A 20,813-nucleotide genomic window follows, 5' to 3' on the forward strand; every position below is an offset into this window, starting at 1 on the left:
ATGAAGTGATAGTTGAGAAGCGGATGAGTTAAAGAAGGAAGTGTGGTATTTTTCCCTTGCCAGGACTTATTGTTGATTTGTTCTCCCTTGCTGGGATGTTTAATCTTGTTGTATATTCCCTTCCCCGATTGGTTGCGACTGATGATTGGGTGAGGAAGAGCGATTATGCACGAAGGGTCTTTCCGTGCCATGTTTTAATAATTATGCACGAAGGGTCTTTCCGTGCCATGTCTCTAATTATTTGAGCACGAAGGGTCATTCCGTGCCTTGATGTGAGAGTTATATGAGGAAAAGCACGAAGCGTGATGCCGTGCACTATATTCGTTGGTCTTATATCTAAATTGTTATACCCCACAGCATGTCCCCTCCCTATTATCTATTTAAATTCTGTATATCTTTCCGTTGTTGCACATATATCTGTACAGGTTAATTGTGGTAGGTCCGGTCTAGCCTCGTCACTACCTCGCCGGGGTTAGGCCAGGCACTTACCAGCACATGGGGTCGGTTGTGCTGATGCTACACTTCTGTGCCCTTTTTGTGCACAGATTCGGGAGTAGCTTACGGACCGCAGTAGCAGTAGATTGGGAGTGTGCCTTCAGTCCAGAGACTCCTAGGTAGTTCGCTGGCGTTCGTGGGTCCTGAGTCTCATCTATTTCATTTCTGTTTGTTTTCATTGTATCGAAGCAGACTCCTTGTTTATTTTCTTTCTAACTCTTATTTGTAGTATCTTATAGTAGTCCGTGAGTATTGTGACACTAAATCTTGGGTAGAGGATGATGTTAATTTTCCGCATTTTCGTTCATTTAATATTAAATTAAGACTTCCGCTTGAATTTATTGTTTTTATTATTATCTTGTTGAAAATTAGTTGAAAAGGTATGTTAAGGCTGGCTTTCCTAGCTCCGACAGTAGGCGCCATCACGACTCCCGATGGTGGGGAATTCGGGTCGTGACACAAAACGACCCCGTTTTCAACCCTTTTCATCGGGGCCGTCGATTTCATTTGATCAGACGACCCTGAACTAGTCATTAGCTTCTCATATTTGTGTCCAAATAACCCTTACCCCCCAGTTCCAAATGGTCTCACTTCATCTTCCTCATCTAAAACCAAACCCAAACGCCACCCTAAATTCCCCATCGTCTTCGGTGGCGGCGCCACCCCAAACCGCTTCCAAAACTACATCCCATAACCCCCAGCCCTTCCTCTTCTTAAATTCCAAACCAACTCCCCCCAAATCCTTCTCCCTCGCCTCGAATTTGAGATCTCAGACCCAAGCCCTAAAACCCTAAAATCGTCTTACCCTCGAATCTGTAGCATGCAAAACTTAGACCTCTGAGTTTTCAAAGTTTTGAAGGTTTGATTTAACATCAAAATTAATGTTGTTCATTTGTTCTTGACAAAGAACAAGCGATTAACATTGGTTTTGGTTAAATCAGAGTGTCTTGTGATTATTCAAGTTAATTAGGTATTTTTTTTTCTTTCATTTTATTTTTCTGCCTACTTCTGTGTTTCTTTCTTTCATTTTCCTTTCTTTTTCTACCGTCGTTTCTTCATATTCCTCTGCTCCTTAGGATCTTTTTTTTATTGTGTTTGTTTTGTTTTCCGGCTATCTCTTTAGTTTCCAACTTCTGTTCATCTAAATGGTTGTTTATTTATTTGCTCCATGTAATTAGGATAAGTTAAGCTTAGGGCACCAATTTGTCAAGTCTTGTTTTCATTTGTTGTGATTGATTTTCAGCATGTTTAGATTCTATTTCTAGTGATTTTTATTTTTGACTTTTTTTTGCTTAATGGTTTGTTTATTAGGAAAAATTGAAATTGCATGTTATTTGTTTGTTGTTATTGGTCCCCTGACTAGGTTTAATTCTCTAGGGATGGCCTTTTGACCGAGAATTCTGGACTCATTTTAGATTTAAATGTTCTTGTGTGTGTTTAATTTCAAGTTCATTAATTCATATTTAGTTATAGGTTTAGAGTGAATCGATATATATCTTCTTGATCTTCACTTTTCCTTTGATTCTGGATTTTTGTGTCAGTCCTAGCTTATTAATTGGTAGGAACTTTTAGGGTCTTAATTGCACAAAGAGGAAACTTGAGCGGTCTGTTTGAGCGATTGGGCAAGTGTAATAGGATAAGAACCAGCTCAAAGGTTCTAGATTACAGGACATATATCCTCATTTGGTTAGCTGAAGTGCTGAGACCAATGAGAAAAAGAAAGTTGTCCATTTTCTGTTAAGAAAAGATGCCCTGTGAGGGGAATTTTAGAAAAAATCCTATTCCTTTGCCTTGGAGGGCACACAACATATTTCTGTTGAATAAGTAAGGCCCACCCCTCACTCTTGGGACACACACTCACACCCTAAAATGACTGAAAAATTCTCTACATTATTCTTGGTCAAAAACTGCTTGGAACTACACTGTGGGATACACTATTAGGGTCATTTTAACACCTCAAAAACCTCTTGTCTGATCTGGGTTCAAAAAATATGATTTGAAAGAACTTGAATTTGCTGAGTTTGCTGAGTTTGCTGAGCTGATTCACTACTGATGTTTGTCACACCTCCTTTTTCCGCCCCCGCGGGGGGCGTAGGGAGTTTTTCCAATTAAAGGACAATCGAAACGGGATTTGTTTATTTATTTCAAGTCACCACTTGGGAAATTTAGGGTGTCCCAAGTCACCAATTTAATCCCAAATCGAGGAAAATATTCGACTTTCCAAATGAAGTCTGCGAACCAGAAATTCTAAGTAAGGAATTCTGTTGACCCGAGGGAAGGTGTTAGGCACCCCGAATCCCGTGGTTCTAGCACGGTCGCTTAAACTGTTGTAATGGCTAAAATATCTGATTTTAATACATGTTCAAAAACTATAGTACAATTTTAACTTTTAACCGCTTTTATTGTTATTATTATTATTTTTACAAGAATGTGAACATTGTTTAAAACATGTCTTTGGATTACGTCACATGAAATGCACCCGCAATCCGGAACACATTTTATTCACTGTTTTGGGATTTGGATTTGGGTCGCAAAAATGCGCACCCGTGTTTAAGAATGTATTATTATTAACATCGTGCCTAAAGCGATTAACGTATTATTATTTATGGGTAAGACCGTGGAATTCACTAAACAGTCCATCTCGAATTCTAAATACTCAATTAAACATTTATCGAGGGCCCCACAATTGGTGCATTTTATTGGGCGAGGCTCATCTCATTTTATTTTTAAAGGACAATCCTAAAATGCCTACATTTTTCTCTTATTAAATTTGTCTCTACAAAATAAAAGAGAAAATATCTTAAATTATTTACATACTTTATAGATGGATTTTGAATATGATTCATAAATCTGAAATTGATGCAAACCGGACAGTCTGTTGCTACTGCGGGCCCAGGCCTAACGTGTATGACTTAAAACTAGACCTGGGCCGTCTTATTCACATGTTGCTACCCAGTTACATTATACGAGGCATGTTCTCAGTTTGTCAAATTAAAAAAAAACTTAGCAATCTAATTTTAATCCTAAACCATTTACATGCTGAAATTAACCAATATTATTTAACTAAACAATATTACTACCCAGTTCCTACTAGATGGCCTATTCGTTTGATGACTCGACGAAGTTACTACACCATTTGCTAACTACATGATTCTGATTTTTTGCAAGTTAAATAATTTGTACATACAAATAAAATTCAGAATATAATTAAAACAAATTTAGAATTTAAACTCTTCATTTTTCGTATTCATGCTTCATATTTCAGATTACAATAATCAGCGTGTCAGTTGTGTACCTGATATTGGAAGCAAAAGAAAATGAAGATGAGAATCAGCAGCAGTAATAACAATATAGCACAGCAACAATAGTCCAGCAGCAGTAACAACCCAGGAACAGAGTTTGCAAACCGGTGGAGTATTAATCCCAAAACAAAAGCTTCAAGCTTTGATGACACAACAAATTAATGCTAATTTCAAACAATGAAAGAAAGCAGAAGATTTTTTTTTGTTTTTTTTATATTTTTTGAAAGTTTAAATATTTTTCGGAATTTTCTCTCTCTTAAATGTTCAGCCCTTTTTTTCTCTCTTATTTTCTTTTTTGTTCTCCTCCCTCTTTTGTATCTCTCTTTAATCTTCTTCAAGACCTCTATATATAACCCTGACCCTTTAATCAATTAAAATCAATCAATTTCTCCTACCAAAACCATTATCTTCTCACTCATCCCCATTACATTAAATAAATATATCAACCCCACCCCGTTATATTTTGTTCCCCATGCTTCACTAAACAAATACAAGATTCCTCCCCACTAAATTTTGTCTTGTCCCCCCTTTATATTAAACAATTATATCACAACCCACCCCATTACATTTTGTCCCCCATGCTTCACATAAAAAAATTACAAAAATGTACAATTCCTAAACTACCCCTCCGACCTTACTGAAATTATCAAACTACCCCTGAACGTACTGCAAATTACCAAACTACCCCATCAGCTATAACAAATCAATTAATCACACTCAACCAAAATATAGCCAATATGACCAATTTCTACACAAATTTAAACAACAAATCACATGAACATGATTTCTTCAACATTTCAACAACAAATCACATGAACACAAATTGAACAACAAAGAACAACTAAAATTTGATTGAACAATATTTTTTTAGCAACAAACAATCCTATTTTCAGATTCAACAACAACAATAACAAACAAGTATATTCAGATTTCTAAATTCAATAATATTGAACTTAAAATCAACTCTAACAACATTACAACAAACAATTCCTATATTAAACTTTAAATAAGATTATGAGACAAATTCAAGAAATAATCATAAGTGATAAACAAGAAATCAAACTATACAAATTTCGGATTCAAGATCAACCAAACAAAGTATGAACATGAATGAATCTATTTTTTAAAACAACAAACATGACGGATTAAATGACTCAAACAACATTAATAATTTCTGGAAAATACATAACAACATGAAACAAATTGAAGAAATAATCAATTAAAACTTCAATTTGAATCTAACAAACATTAAACTAACAATCCTTTTTTTTACAAAAATGAATAAAATTAACATGAAATAAACATGAAAAACAACTAATTAATTTCCCATTTGAATCTGAAAATTAAATTAACAAAACACATGAACAAACTAAAAATTAATTCAAACGATAGACATGAACAAAACAAGGATCGAACATTTATCGATTTTTTACTTCGAGAAATATAAAAACGAAATATGGACAAAAATAAAACTCAAAACCAACTATGCCTTTCCTGAATCCAAGCTTAATTACTTGCGAAGCTTACTTACATTTTGGCTTTCATGGCTGAAGATAAAAATAACTAGTTGCAAATAAATCAAATGATCAACAATCCGAAGCTAAAATATTATCCATACGACTTGTCAGACATCAACGAAAAAGGGACAATATCATCATCTTAGATTTTTCATTCTCGACCAAATAAAGATAATTAACAAAAAAGGAATAGGAATAAGAGGAGAAGATACAGTAGGAATTTTCATGTAGAAGCCGTGGGAAGCAGTTGGAGAAGGAAGCAGAACAGTAGCAGCGGCGAAGCAGAAACGGAAGCACGGAGGAGCTGGAGGTCGACGAACCATTCGTCGTCGATGACTGGATGTAGCAGCTGGTCGTTTGGACTTAAGGTTGAAGGCAACCATGGATGTCGAGCTCAAACTCGAGCTTGACGTCGAACGACGAAGATGAAGCCGTGATGGTGGTCGTTTGGTCGGAGACGGAGGCAGCGGGCAATCCATGGCTGCGTGATGAAGAGGAGGGTAGCCATTGATGCTAAGGAGGGGAGCTTGAGGAAGAAGAAGGAAAATGAGGGGGGGCGGATGGTTTAGATCTTTTTTAGGGTTTTCTTTTGTTTTGTTTTGTAAAAATGTAAGATATTAGGGGTGTTGGGTCTTTGGGTATGGATTGGGTCGACCCGGTTTGAAATGGACTGGGTCGTTTGGGAAGATTGGGCCATTTTTTGGGCCTGTGGCTTGAATTAGAAGAAGAGGCCCAATTCCGACTTTCTTTATTTTTTGCTCTCTTTTCTTCTTTTATTTTTCTAAAACTAAATTATAAAAATACTTAACTTATTATTAAGAACTAAATTAAGTTATAAAAGTGCAAATTAACTCCCAATAACAATTAACGCACAATTAAGTAATAATTAAGCATAAAATTGTATATTTGGACATTAAATGCTAAAAATGCAAACGATGCCTATTTTTGTAAATTTTTATTTTTTTGTAAACAAACTTAATTACTAACAAATTGTAGAATTAAATCCTACATGCAAAATGCGACATATTTTTGTATTTTTTATTAATTTAGCAAATAAACATGCACAGACAAATACAAATAATTATTCAAAATATCACAAAATATCACAAAATTGCACACCAAGGAAAATTCTTTTATTTTTTTGAATTTTTTTGGGAGTAATTCTCATATAGGGCAAAAATCACGTGCTTACAATGTTCATCCCCCACTCTCATTGCTTTTCTCTTGATTTTCAGGTACCTTTTGGACTATGGATAACACATGCAGTGTAACATGAAATTTGAATAGGGGAAATATGATGAACACCAGTGTCTTTTGTTGAATTTTATTTCTTATTCTTCAATCTCATTCATGGCTTGTAATATTTTAGTTCTAGGTGCATTTTGTTAGTCTGTTTCATGTTATGGATGTGGTGTCCTAGTGTTAATATGAAATTTAAGCTCTCTGAGTCTCTTGGTAGTTGTTAATTTGGTTTAAACTTGCTAGGGGGGAGGAAATGCTCCAGGTCATTTGCAGTAAGGGTTTAAGCCTTATGTTGAACTATTCTTGGTCTGTGTTCGAGTATGTATAAATTTGACTTGATGTTTAGATTCAAGTTTTGTCATATGACAATCTCATGGGGTTTTTGTTGCTATTATGTGTGTCAAAAAGGGTTTAATTGAGGTTTGAATTTCATGCAATTGTCTATAGGCTATCTTGGGACTGATTTAAATATGAATACCGTACGGCTTAGCCTCTCATGTCACTAGTGCAATTCAATTCAAATAATGTTACTCTTAGGCATGTAGTATGTTGTGATAACTTTTAAAGTTTTCTTTTTCTCTCTTGTGTCATGTTGCTGAGTATTGATGAAAGTCGAGTGGGCTCAGTGGTGTCATTGAGTTTCAAGTACTACTCACGTTTTGGTAAGGACTCGATCTCGAGTCTCATGCTCCTCAGCCTTGGCTTTTCATGAGGTTTGGATCCCCTTTGGGCCTGGACCTTGAGGCCGCTCCGAAATGGGGAGATTTGCGGCCCTACAGTCCCCTTGGGCTTGTGTTCGCGCCCAGTTCCCCTTTTACTTTGATGTGGAAGCTTGCAAAAAGATACTTGGGTCAGCTGCCAATTTAGGCCCTTCAAACAACCAAGTATCTGACCTCTTTCAACACTAGTTCGCTAATTATTAAGTTTGGTTTAAACATTAGCCTAACAAAAATTTTAAATTCCTTTAAGTTTTTTAATTAATCAATCAGCCCCTTTGAAATTAGACTTGAGGTGTGCCATATTAAGCAAGCTATAATTTATGGCTCTCAAAAGATAAGTTCAAATATCCTTTGAAAATTAAACTCGAGGTGTGCCATAAGCAAAATTAGATAACCCATGGCCCTCGAATAATTAATACTAACTCTTTAAAATCGGGGCGTGCCATTAATTGAATTTTCCATGGCCCTCGCAAACGTTGTTATTAATTTGAAATTTCGTAGTTGCTTTAGGCGCGCAATTTAAATTGATTTCCTTTATCTATTAAATTCGGGTGTGCATTTCATGTGACCCAATTTTAATTCTCAACAACGTTAAATAGAATGTGTCGTGGGTCGCGGGTGCATTTCATGTGGCGTGGTTCAAGGCATGTTTTAAATGAGTTTGAATCTTCCTAAAAGTGTTTCAAATAGTTAAAAGCGGTTAATAAGTTGAAAATGCACCATAGGCTAAAATGTGTAATTAAAATCAGATATTAGGCCAATTTTAATAGTCTGAGCGACCGTGCTAAAATCACGAAACTCGGGAATGCCTAACACCTTCTCCCGGGTTAACAAAATTCCTTACCCGGATTTCTATGTTCGTGGACAGTAAAACAGAGTCAATCTTTCCTCGATTCGAGATTTCAAACTGGTGACTTGGGACACCATAAATTATCCCAAGTGGCGACTCTGATTCTTAAATAATAATCCTATTTTGATTGTCACTTTAATTGGACAAAACTCCCTTATAGCCTTTCAGGGTAGGAAAAAGGAGGTGTGACAGCTCTGGCGACTCTGCTAGGGACAAGAACCCAGAATTTCTGGTTCAGGGTTCAAGAATTCGAGCTTAGAATAATTGTTATATTTATATTTATTTATTATCTGGTTTTATTTACATGCTTGGGCCTAATGTGCTAAATATTGCTTTTTACCGCTTTGATATTGTTGAACTGTATATAAATTGTTATGAATCTCTCCTCTCTCTGAGTCTTCTAAATCATCTGGGAAGTGTGCACTTCGTGTGACTTCTTTTCTGTTAGATTCATATCCCAACTTTAGAACAAGGTTCGGACAAGTTGCAAAGCCGATGAAGCTTCTGTATTCCCGGTACGCTGCACCCCCTCGGCTAGAGCTGCCCGCTCGGGTGAGCCAGGTCTAGAACAAATACACCCAAGTTTTAAACCTAGAATAACTCAGCCTCATGCCGGATCCCTAGTAGGAACGCTTGCTTGCATCATGTGCATTCTGACTTTGGGGACTCAACACAGAGGTTGGGTCCGTCTAGGACAGGTGCACCTGAAATCAAAAGACCATCCTGATGCATTTTTCTTGCTACTTGCGCATTTATTTGATTTGGGTTGCATGTTGACCGGCTTCTAGAATAAGGGAGAAATGGAGAAAAACCAAATTGAGGTGAGAGAGAGGAAATTACCCGCATGTGAAAAACCTGGTGTCCAAAATACCCCGAAACTCTGCCGAAATTTTCGAAAAAAAGCTACTTCAAAAGTTTGTGTTTTTTTGTTGCGTCAAAATTGGCCGATTTACGCAAGTTTGATTCCCACCGGATGTGGGATACGTAGGCAACCCTCATCGGGTCCAACTCCTTTTGCAAAAATAACCCCAAAATTTGAAGTGTCGCTGTTTTGTCTTAAATAAATTAGGTGGCGTCATTCTTGTCCAACATAGCCGGAAATGCCCCAAAAGGCGCCGGAAGGTTGTTTTTGCAAGAATAGCCACTTAGGGTCCTTTTTCAAAAAAAAATTGGTTGGTTAACAAAGATAGCCCTAAAACATTTTTTTTGTTGTTTCTCTCTTGAGGTGCTGAAGGGCTGTATTCGCAAGAATATTTTGTTCTAAATTTTGTGAAAATGGGTGTTTTTATCTTGAGTCAAAGTAAACCACAGTCTTTTAATCAATCAGCTTAAAGAAATGTGCAGAATGAGCACAATTGAAAATGAACCTTTCACAATCCGCGAGGAAATCCCGTTAGAACTACATATGTGGTGGCATGATTTGGGGGAAGTCAGCAGGAAAACTATAATAAAAGCTTTGAGTGGTCTTGTTGGGCTTCTGAAGATTAAGCCGAGGAAGGATGTAATTGAGGCTTTGATACCCTTCTGGGACCCAGCACACAATGTGTTCCATTTTGCTGATTTTGAGCTAACTCCTACGCTGGAGGAAATAACGGGCTACACTGGTTTTAGTGGGAATCTCAGAAATCAATACCTGGTGGAACCTAGAATAGTGACTCCCCATAAGTTTCTGGATCTACTAAGCATCAGTCGGGAAGTTCAAGACGGAAACTTGGCTAAGGGATTCTGCACATTCTATTTCTTGTACCGACTTTACGGGAATCCCTGCAGTTTAGAGATGCCAGATACCGATCTTACTCATTCGGAAAACAAAGAAAAGTGGGAAGCTCGGCGGGGATTGGCTTTTATAGTGGCATTCTTGGGTGTTTTTATTTGTCCAAGAAAGGATGGAAACATAAAATTTGGGCTTGTGGGAATAGCCGACTTCATGAATAAAAAGGCAAATGGCACCATTGTACCAATGATCTTGGAGGAGATTTACCGAGCTCTAACCATATGTCGAGAAGGAGGAAAGTTTTTTGAAGGATGCAATATACTCCTATAGCTTTGGATGGAGGAACATCTTTGCCACCGTCTAGGGTACATGAACTATGGCATGGCCGGTCTTGAATGCATTGAAAAACATGAACAACGGGTGGAGGGCTATGAGTTCCCGGATGGTACGGAAGCATGGTTTGCACACTTGAGCTCCCTGACTGCAAACAAGATTGAATGGACATTCGGGTGGCTCTTGGTCAATGAAGTCATTTATATGTCGGTCGAGGTGTATTTTCTTCTATCGATGGGTCTCCGGAGCATTCAGCCCTATGCCCCGCACAAAGTTCTACGCCAGTTAGGCAGGTACCAGACCATCCCACATGATGAGGATTTAAGTCGGCAGGTCATTGAATTGGAACCAAAAGCTGCTTTCCCAGAAGAAAGGGTGCGTCGAATTTGGCATCAATGTAGGTTCTTAGAGCCAAAGACTCAGGTACGAGATCTATCCAGAGGTGAGCTGGAGCCTAGTTACGCAGCTTGGTATGGTAAAAGGTCCCAAATCCATCTAGAGCCCGAACGACCCGCAAAAAGGCCCTATGTCCAACAATTCACTGATAGAGCGCATGAGCAATGGGATTGGTTGGCAAAAGAGGAAAACTACAGAGCTACCATAAGCAGATTGGAGGGACTGATCCGGGATCTTAAATTTGACAAAAGTGTACAAGCCGCGGATGATGAAGGGGAGAAGAAGAAATTGGTTCAAGAAAAAAGGCACTTCGAGCACAGATCTGAAAAATGAGAATAGCTGCTGAAAATTAGGAAAGGAGCCGGAAGGATGAAAGACTCATAAGTAGCCTCAAGAGGAAAATAGCTGAGTGTGAGGATGATCTGGAAAAATCCGAGGGTAATCTGGCGAAAGCCCGGGCATAGTTAGTGAAGAACGCAGAGGGGCGAGCAGAGTTTGTCCGACAGTTGAAAAGGAAATACGAGGGAACAACCACCAAGTTGAAGAAGAGGCTAACTACCCTCGAAAATGAGATGGCCAAGCAAGATAAGAACTTTAAAGCATAAAGGGAACATTGCTATGCATAAATGTCCCAACTGGAGGAAGATATGCAACAGTTGCAAGGTCAAAACCATCATGATGCCCAGGTGCTAGAAGCTAGGTCTCAGTAGATAGGGCGTTTGCTCCAAGAAAAGGGTATCATCAGGGAGAGGGTTAGAGCAATTGCTGACTACATCGTCATGAAGTGCCATGAATGTGAAGACATAACCAGAACCACCTTCTTTGCCACGGTAATGACCTTTGTTCGTCAAACAATGAGTGTCCTGGAGCATCTTCAAGGGGATCTTGCGCATAAGCCCATGGCGAAACCGACTGATGTCCCGCGAGCCCCTGGAGCAGTTGAGGCATTGATGTATTCATGATTTTCATTCGTGTCTATATTTTCATTTTCTTTGTTGGAGTCGGTTAGTCTATTTTCGAGTCTGTATTTTCATCTTTTTGTTGGAGTCTGTTAGTCCCCTTTTTCGAGTCTATTAGTTCTGTAGGACGAGTCATTGTAATCAAGATGTTTTTATTTTATGAAAAATTTAAAACCCCAAAATATTTTTTTACACCTATCCCAAGAACTACACTTGGTCTGATTCATGCGGCGTCATGATACGTAGGCAATTCCCATAGGATTCGATCATAACCATGAAATGAAAAAAAAGAAGAAGAGAGAAAACAAGAGAATTGTGGAAGGGAAATAATAGCAAAACACGGGAGAAAAATGAGGGAATAAAAGAAAAACAAGAAGCAAGCAAAGAAAAGCAGGAGTGAAAAAAAAGAGAGGAGTTGCAAAATGAAAATTATGGAAAGTCGGGATGACGCAAGCAACCGATCAAATACATAGTATAAATGGTTAACTACTTAGGTACATTGCATCCCTAACGTGCGGTTGCCTATCTGTTAAGCCCTAATCACTAACAAGATTGTTGTTGTCATCAAGTCCAGGCAGGTGGTTAGTTTGTTTGGCATTCTGGCAACTCACCCGTACAACACCAGGTCCAAAGACAAGTTGATCATGGCTAACCAAAAACTGGATGCAAGTGTTATTGACCCGACAAGAGAGGGGGAAGAGTCCGATGTTAATCTGAAAGAGGAGTTGTATAAGCTGAAACAACATATGGCAGAGAAGTACCAAGCATGGGTAAAAGGGCATCCACCACCATCCTACCCAACCAACCCTGCTTTCGTCCCGCCACTGGCTCAGTCCCAAGAACCTTCCACAGTTGATTTATCTCCAGGCTTTCCCATTTACCACCACTACCAAGGCACTACTTCCCAAACCCTACAAGCTCCACCACCCAAACCAGTCTCATACCCCCCTCCACTAGCCACCCCTGTTTTCGTGGCACCCCCACCCGCTACACTTCATCGATCCTCCAGTAGGCCCTTATTCCAGACCCAGGATAACCAATACTACCCCCAGAGCCTACTTTCAAGGCCCCAGAGTCTTGCTCCTATACTCCTCGTTTCGACCTCCCTGTCGAGACTAAGAAACCACCTAAGAAACCAGAGCAGGAAGAGATGTTCAGGAAGGTTAGAAGTCTGGAGCAGTCATTTAGGAACATGCAGGGATTGGGAGGCCAGGTGAGCGTAGCCTACAAGGATTTGTGTCTATTACCCGATGTTCAGTTGCCTGTGGGATTCAAGATGCCGAAGTTTGATTTGTATGACAGGCACGGAGACCTGGTGGCCACTTGAGGGGATTCTGCAGTAAAATGAGAGGAGCTGGTGGGAAAGATGAGATGTTGATAGCATACTTTAGCCAGAGTCTGAGTGGTTCGGCATTGGAGTGGTACACTCGTCAGGATCACAACAGATGGTATACCTGGGAAGATTTGGCCCAAGCATTCGCCCGTTATTTTCCGTACAACATTGAGATTGTTCCAGACCATTTGAATTTCACTAAGATTGAGAAGAAGCCTAGTGAAAGTTTCAGAGAATATGGCTTCCGCTGGAGAGAACAAGCGGAAAGAGTTAACCCCCCCCCCCCCGATGGAGGAAAGCGAAATGGTAAAGTACTTTATGTAGGCTCTAGACCCCACTTACTTTCGCCATCTAATACCGGCCATAGGCAAATCGTTCAACGAGGTAGTAAAGATGGGTGGCATAGTGGAAGAGGGGCTTAAATCAAGTAAAATCATGAGTTACTCGGCTATCAAGGCAACTACCCAAGCCATTCAAAACGGTACTGGGGGAGTGATTGGAAAGAAGAAGAAAGAAGATGTGGCAATAATTGATTCAGGATCATGGTTTAGACCCAGGGGCCCGTCACACCAATATACCCATCCTCGACCCCATCACCAAACCTACACTCAAACCTCATATAATCCACCCCAACACTACTTCCCGTCCCCAAACCCTCATATTTCTATCCACCACGCCCAGACATATACCCAACCTCCTGCCTACGCACAATGGCGTGCCCCAGCCCCACAGAACACCTACCCAGCTCCACGAAATGCTTACCCACCCCCACGAACCTACCGAAACCCTGTCGGCCCAAGTTTTCGACCCAATCCAGCATTCAAAAATGAGAGGTTGCAGCGAAAGAAAACTTTCACCCCATTGGGAGAATCTTATACCAGTTTATTCCATATATTGAGGCAGTTGGATATGCTGAGGCCAATTGAGTCGAAATTGCCAAACCCCCCCTCCAAAGAATCTTGATTACTCTGTAAGCTGTGAATATTGTTCTGGTACTCCAAGGCATGATACGGAGAAGTGCTGACACCTAAAAAATGCCATCCAGGAGCTTATTGACACAAACCGGATTGAGGTCCAAACTCTAGAGGCACCCAACATCAACCAGAACCCATTACCAACCCATCAGGAAATAAACATGAATGAGATAGTACATAAGTGAGGGGAGCCCAAGAAGCCTTCACAGACCATCATGATGATTCAGTTCAGTAAGGTCAAGCCAGTTAAAAAATCAATAGTTGAAGGATCAGTGAACAAGTTAAGCAGGGACGGTGAATCATCTGTGTTAGTCAAGGAAGGATCCCCTAGTGATGTTGCGGCGAAGCAAGAAAAGTCAAAAGTGGTTGTACCGGGAGTGAAAAACAAGCCTATCTGCCCGTATGGATCCCGTCATCATCAAGCCTGTAACCCAGCTACCGGTAATCAGCACCAAAGTCATCCCATGGAACTATGAATGAGTGATATTGACATATAAGGGAAAGGAAGTGAAAGAAGAAGTCAATGAGGCCCAGGGATTAACTCGTTCGGGGAGATGCTTTGCCCCGGAAGAGTTAAGGAAAGCTAAAACATCCAGAGATAACCCAGTTTTGGTGAAGAAAGCAGTGACTGAAGAAGAGGCGAAGGAGTGTTGATACCCAATTATTCCCTATATTTTTTAATATGCAAAATACCTTCAAAATAACATATATATACATATATAAGTATGTCCAAATATTTTATTATTTTTTCATAATTTTAAAGGTTTTTTAAATCAATTTATTTCCCTCTTTTATCCATAAAAACCCAATAATTATTTCCAAAATTATTATTTTGGTAATTCATTTATTGGTCTTTTATATTTATGCTAAAATATAGCTAAGGCAATTTTTGCATATTTGTTACAAATTTATTTAGTATTTTTTAGCTAAATTATATATAATTGCAATATTAGCCCTTTTAAGATTCAATTGTGTTTTATATTCATAAAATTAAGTCCTGTATTTTTAAACTATTAATTATACGTTATAAATGATGTTAGTGCTTTCAATTTATTTCCAAAAATTAATTTACTATTTTTATAATTTTAAAAGGGGGAAATTAGCTATTTAAATAATAGCCAAATTACATTTCAATTTTAGCCTAAATCTGACCCCAAATTACACCCAATTTCCCCGGCCCAATTCCCATTCAAACTCGACCCCTAACCCAATTAAATGACCCAACCCGGATTCCCCTACCTACCCTCTTTAATCCAGCCCGTTGATCATTCTAATCAACGACCAATATTCGCCCTTTCCATTTTTAACCTTAAACGACCCCTTACCCTACCTCATTCTTCACCAAACACCGCCCTTGAATCCCTCTTCTCTCAATTCTCTCTGAAGCTTCACATTAACCCTAGCCACCGACATCTAATCCCACCCTAATCTACCTCAACCCCTGCCTAATCCATGGTCTCTCATGGCCATTAGAGATGTGTATTGACCCCTGGGTGTTTGTTTCTTTGTTTCCGTGGTTTCATGGCCAGTCCTCTAAGGAATCTGGTCCAGTCCTTGCCCAACCTTCATCTCTAGTCTTTCTCCGGCCAGCCATGGCCGTTCGAGTCAGATCCTTGACTCTCCTGGTTAGATCGGTAACTTTCAAGGTCTTTCTCACCTTTTCTAGGTTTTCCTAAACCCTAATTTTTAAGATCTTTCAATTTTCTTCAGATATACCTTAGATCCATATATTAATCTCTTAAGTGTTTTCTCTAAGGTTCTTCGACTTTTCTTTCAAAACGAATTTTTTTTTGACGATTAGGGTTTTCCTTTAAGTTTAAAAGATCTCTTCTCTGATTTTAATGTTGTTTGTGATTTTGCTATGTTTAAAACGATTTGCTCATGTTGTTCTTCTATCTATTTCAGCATGCTAAAAAAACCTAGTTCCTCTTAGTCTCATCCGAGTTCTGAAATTGTTTGTCTAAATGTGTGCTTATTTTAAGTTCTTTGTTTCTAACTCTCTTCTCCTTTTTGACTTATCTGATTTGAGTTCTTTCCATCTCTCAAACTCGACTACTGTCGAAGCCCTAATTTCTTAAAAGGGGTTTTTCTCACTTATTACTGTTGTGAGACCTTTACCTTTTTCTGACTCTCTTTACCTGTTACTATGTTCTTCTTCACTATTGATTCTATGTGACTACTTGACCTACCTGACTACTGTGCTTCGAATATTTTCCTTACTACTGAATCCTAGCTTATTTCTGCCACTGTTGTATGTTTGTGTTATCTTTTTTGCCAATGCGTCTGGTGCTTCTGTTCACTCTATTTATATATTGAAGTTTCTTCCTTGTTTGATCATGATCTTGTGACTGATTACAAAAGCTTTTCTTTTATGAACCCTAATTTCACTCGCTTGTTTAAAATTAATTGATTTCTTTCCCATTACTGTGATGTTTTACCTTGCTGAATCCTTTACCAAAATAAGCATATTTTGTACTTAGACTTGATTGTTTACTTCATGCTTTTACTGCCCCCTTATATGGAAATAATCAATTTATCCCAAAATTAATTTCTTTCCTTAATTAAACCTACTACTACCCATTAAATAGTTATTCCTTAATTAAAGAGAATCACTTGTGTTAATTGATTCTGACTTGTGATTGTTTCCATGTTTGTGTTAAGACTTTACTTATTACCTTACTTTTTACTAGTTTTCAAAGCTATAAATACCCTGCACCCCCTCTTCTTTCAGAGACACGAACAATTGAGTTCAAGAACACACGCTTACACTCACAACTTTCTCTCTTTTCTCTACTATTACTTGTGCTACTACTTTGTCTAGCCGACTGAAAGCCAAGTCTAGGCTGTGGAAATTTGCTTACTTTTCCTTTCTGCACTTTGCTTCTCTACTGGTACGTCCTAGTTAATTTTCAAGCATCAACAACAACATGTTTCTTTAATTGTTCCAACTTCACTCATTCTTGCCTACTTTTGCTTATGTTTCTGCAATCAAGTTACATTACTAGCATGTCAAAATATGTTCCCTTCCCCTTTTAAATTAATGATCTCCTACGTGTATGAATCCCAAACCCCACATCCCCTCTATGTGTTTGTGTTCTCTGGCGGGTTTGTAGGCATGCCAGCATCATCTATTGTTGTGCATGACCAAACCTGACCCTTTCTGGGGTCATATGTTTCATGCAATGTATTCCCAAAACCTCTGACCCTTTTGTGTAACTGCTGATTCTGTGTAGTTTGAGTTTTACTACTACTGTTTTCAAATCACCCCTGCCACTTACTATTTCCCAAACTATTTTAAATAAATCTCTGTATTCTGCACTTCCACTATATTCTTAGAACCTAGGTTCTGCCCCTCTTGTGTGAGCCTTGCCTTGGGACCCCTTGAGCTCCCTCTGAATTTGGACACATAAGGGTTAGCCCCTCCACACTACACTCATTTCTGTCTGGGTATGCAACCTGGGTGTAAGCACTGCCGGGGTCCCTTGAGACCCTTAGGGAACTTTGACACACTCAGGTTTGAGAAAGGCTTTGAGAACGTTGGCATTTGAGGTAGTTTATTCCATAACTCAGAGAGGAAGTCAAGAATCAGGTTTCCTATGGTTGTAACTTCTTATTTTGCACTATTCTGATGTAATTTAGTCATTTTTGGTCTGTAATAATTTGTAACAAATATTGGGGGCTGGCTAGTGAAAAGGAATGGGGTGATTATGAATGCTTTAGCTATTAGAAGGGTAGATAATATGCCTATAGGATCTATTTAATAAATTCTGCATGTTTTACTTCCACACTTAGACATCATACCTATAGGACCCAAATCAGCCTTTAATATTTTGATACCATGCTTGTAGGAATAAAAATCAGCAATAATAGAGATCATGTACATAGGATCTGAAACTAGTTTAGTTAAAAATCAGTTTGACTCGTACTGTTCTGAATCAGTTTAAACAACCTACTCCTTTTATTAACACGGTTTAGAAAGCATTCCTATAGGATCCAAATCGCTCGTTTAAAACTGTTTACTGCTCTGCTGCATTCCTAATCAGTAATAGATATCATGCTCATATTACATCACCAATACACACTTAGGCAAGCCTATGTAATAATGATAAAATTGAATCCGCCTTTATTAATTAGCAATGGCTACAACCAGCAGGTAGGCCTGATTTGGACTTCTTATCTGAGTTATGTAATAAATTGGTCTGCTTCAACAATTAAAACACCCTGTGTTAGTACCTTTAAATTGTGACCCTAATTGTGTTTAAGTAATTCTATTTATATGCATTGTTTGAGAAGGTATACATGAGCCTCATAACTACTTATATGTTTCCCTCTAAATGCAGTCCTACGTGTATTGTATGTCGCCTAGTCTATTAACCTTTAAACCTAAGAGTCAACCTAAAATCCTCCCTCTCATAGGAATAGTAGTCCTAAATTCCTCCGGGACTGATAGGAATGGGACGGGTAATAGCATGCAATAGAGGTTGATACCAATCCGCGCTTTAATACCTTAATGGGGTGGGGAAGGGTAGATATGGATATGATGACCGGTGCGCTAATACCACGTGTATCCCCTCTCCTGAGGAGTGTCATACCGGGTATCGCATTGATGTGATACATATTATAAATAAACCTAGGACTCCCTTTTTCTTTTTTATATTCTCAAGTATTTGTAAAACTGCAACTCCTTTTCAAAATTCGCCTTTTAATAATTGTTTTTAAACTCTTATGTGTTCAAACTTAAATCCCCTACTATTTGAGCCTATACTTGCCTATTTGCTAATTGTACAAAATTCACAAAAATTGTCTTGCTGGGAACCATACTAGTGGATCCTGAGGGGTGCCAAACACCTTCCCCTTAAGATAATTTCGAGCCCTTACCCTATCTATGGTTATCAAAAAAACTTAGAAATGAACCAATAGGTGTCCTAATGCACCTTAAATCATTAGGTGGCGACTCTTCAAATACAAACTCAGTTCCCAAAAGGAATGAGTTGTCCCATACCCAAAGTGTCATAAACCTAATTTTCCGATGTGAAGAGGGAAAAAGGGGGCGCGACAAGGAGTTTTTGAGAAAAATGAAGGTACAAGATTATTCCATCGTGGAGCGGTTGAGAAAGACGCCTGCTCAGATCTCATTGTTGTCATTGTTAATCCACTCAGACGAGCATCGTCGGGCCTTGATGAAAATTCTTAACGAGGCTCATGTTCCCGACAAAATTTCAGTAAACCATCTGGAAAAGATCGCCAACAAAATATTTGAGGTGAACAGGATCACCTTCTCTGAATGAGTTGCATGTGGAAGGTACTGAACACAATAGAGCTCTCTATCTTATGGTAAAATGTGAACATTCTGTGGTTACCAAGGTATTAGTTGGCAATGGATCCAGTGCAAACATCTGCCCACTCTCTACTTTAAACAAGTTGAAAGTAGATAATGAGAGGATCACAAGAACATCATCTCCGTTCGGGGATTTGACGGTGGGGGGAAAGATTCAGTTGGTGATATAGTACTTGAGTTAACAATAGGACTGGTGGAATTCACCATGGAGTTCCAGGTGCTGGATGTAACCGTCTCTTACAATTTGCTGTTAGGTTGACCTTGGATTCATGCCGCCAAAGCAGTCTCGTCCACTCTGCACCAGATGGTCAAGTTCGAATAGGATAGACAAGAGATCGTCGTGCATGGTGAAGATAACTTGTATGCTCACAGTGATGCCTATATCCCGTTCATTGAGTTTGAAGATGACAAAGGGCCTTGGGTCTATCAAGTTTTTGAAACAGTGTCGGTAGAGAAGGTTCCAAAAGGGAAATGTGTTCTAAACCCAAAGATAACCTCCGTATCAGTCATGGTGGCTTTTGAAATGCTGAAAAATGGCTTTGTGTCCGGTAAAGGTTTGGGTGCATCTCTGCAAGGTATCATACAACCAGTGTCCCTCCCTGAAAATTTGGGTACATTCGGTCTCGGATTCAAACCTATAGCGGCAGATATGAAAAGGGCTAAAAGGTTGAAACAAAAGGCGTGGGTACTTCCAAAGCCTATTCCGCGTCTCTCCAGGTCTTTTGTCAAGCCCAGTGCTAGGAAACGCCCAGTGACAACAGTTCCAAGTTATGTGGTTGACATTGATGAGGAGTTAATTGAAAGGTTCCAGAGGTTGTTTGATGATGTGAACCTGGTAGAGGTCGGAGAAGGTTCTAGCAAAGCGGGCGTGCAATTCGTCGGGCCGAATGTAAAACTTAACAATTGGATGGTTACTCATCTCCCTACCCGGAAGGAGTCTAGGTAGTTTGTTTTGTTTTCCTTTCTATCTGGGTCATTCCAGGGTTGTGACCCAAACTTTTATGTTTCGCTTGTTGATGTACAAACCCTGTTATCCTTTATTTTCAATGAAATACAATTTCCCTTTTCTATCATCCCTGATAGTTTTATTTTTGTTTTTCTTTTCTTCTCTGTACAGTTCTTTTTTATGCTGGTTTCAGTGACATGACATGCATGAGGAATCTTCAGCCCAGTCTTAAAAGTCAATCTAATACTAAAATAATAATCCAAGAAATAGAGTGTGATGATGAATCAGAATATGATGAGGATGAGGCCTTTTGAAGAGATTAGTAAGGAACTAAGTCATTTTGAGGAAACACCCATGCCTAACCTGAATGATACAGAAGCAATCAATTTAGGGGACCCAGATAATGTCAGAGAAACTAAGATAAGTGTCCATCTTGAACCGCAAATCAGGGAAGAGATAATTAGAGCATTGTTTAAGTATAAGGATAATTTTGCATGGTCGTATGATGACATGCTAGGCTTGAGTACCGATTTAGTGGTCCATAAATTTCCAATTGATCCAGCATTCCCTCCCGTCAAGCAGAAGTTGAGAAAGTTCAAAACCGACATGAGTGTGAAGATTAAAGAAGAGGTCACAAAGCAGCTTGATACAAAGGTCATTCGAGTCACACAGTATCCCACGTGGTTAGCCAATGT

Source organism: Nicotiana tabacum, chromosome 11 (assembly GCF_000715075.1).
Source record: "Nicotiana tabacum cultivar K326 chromosome 11, ASM71507v2, whole genome shotgun sequence".
NCBI lineage: Eukaryota > Viridiplantae > Streptophyta > Magnoliopsida > Solanales > Solanaceae > Nicotiana > Nicotiana tabacum.